This window comes from Natrix helvetica (assembly GCF_964273705.1).
Source record: "Natrix helvetica genome assembly, chromosome: 7".
NCBI classification, from domain to species: Eukaryota; Metazoa; Chordata; class Lepidosauria; order Squamata; family Natricidae; genus Natrix; species Natrix helvetica.
Window position 1 is genome coordinate 44037040 of NC_138558.1, and position 1776 is coordinate 44038815.

The window sequence follows — 1776 nt, forward strand, 5'->3', positions numbered from 1 at the left end:
GAATGGAAATGTACATATTACTTCATCAACTATTTCAGGAATAGTTTCAGACTCACTTGCCTTCAACATGCATTATTAGAAAATGAAAATGGGATGGTTGCAGTGTTTTGTGCATGTGTTTTAAAGATGTTATATAAACAAAAAGCAGAAAGGAGAGAGAAGAATTCACCCCCAGAATATAATCCTCTCATTTAGTAATCAAAACTAATTTTACATCTCAATTCTTGCCATACGATACAGTTAGGTTATTCCCTATTTAAGTCATTTTATATTACAATTTTAAAAAAATGAGAAAGTAAACAGAAACAAAGATATGTATCTTTCCAAATGCTCTCCATTCAAGGCTCCTGGCAATGAAATGCTTCTTCAAGTATAGAAAAAGAAACATGCCTTTTAGACCATTATAATCCCAATATTCTTGTTTGGAAAAGAAGGGTGTCGATCTGCCCAGGAAAGAGAGAAACATAAACTGTGACAATAAGGTTCATCCAGGAAGAGTGATTTCCAATCAATAACATAACTAGGTCTGTACATATTTGAACAATGATTCATAAAGAGGGGTTTGGATGTTATCTGAACACAACATTTCTCTGCTACTAATTAAAGGTGCCATTTCTTTTTCCAGAGTTCTATGCAGGTCTTAAAACAATCAAAAGCTACATCTGCTTTAAGGAATCAACTCATTAAAGCAGCCAAGCCATTAAAGTTTGGGCAGAAGCCTGAGAAAAGGTGGGTTGCTTTAACAAATAACAGAGCTATTCATTTGAAATCCAAAGTTCTTATGAATAATTTTCAAAGCACGCACAGCTCTATCTGGAAATAATCTAGATGAGACATGGAACAAGTTAGTAAATCTTTTAGTCTTACTGTAATTATACATGTAATAAGAAAATATTTGTAAATATATAAATGTAAAACCTTGTGGTAAGGAGGTTTTCTGATAGAGCAGGCCTGTCAAACTGGGAGCCTGCGGGCCGAATATGTCATTAGCAGGCCACGCCCATCCTGGCTCCCCAAAGGCAAAAAACATCACGATACATCACTATCTTGGCCGGGACGTGATCGAGTTTGACAGCCGTGTGATAGAGTGATTAATGGGGCTTAAGATCAAGATAGTTGAGAGCTGTTTGAGAATTCTAGAGGGGGAAATAGCCATTTTAAGCTAGTCACGATGGTTCGGATTTAGCTGACCCAAGTGGATTGGTTGCTGGTTTCTTTTGTTGCCACAATATTTTGTATGTCCTTCAATTTTCTCAGTCATGAAGGTTCAGAAGCAGCCTTTTCTTTTACTATATAGTTTTAGATGAACCATCCATTCATGTATGCAAGGTGGAAGGTCCTGATGAAAGAAATGTCCTTCTGGGTTCGGCTCCAAGTGGGGAAAAAGACACTGGAGACAGGGAGGCTGCTTGGAAAGATGGTTTAATGGTGGACAGGACCACATGGCTTGAGTCCTGAACAGAAAAGGTGATCACATGCTTCAATGTTGGTGAAGAAGAGAAGGGCCGCTGAGATGCTGAGTCCCTGGTTTTATGCCCTCTCTGACCTTTGATCTTGATCTTGTATTCTGATTGGTTGTCAGACTCCCATGGGGCCATGCAGGGGCAACTCTCTAGGCTGTGTTTTGAATCCAGGTTTGGTTGAGTTCTCAGATGCCACGTGGTGAGTGGGTGAAGACTAATCATGCCTTAATCCCATCTCCCTGGACCTGAAGGGGAGAATCTTTATTATGTAAAGGGACTGGCTTGGGCAATGGCCCATTGACAAAGGAGGATG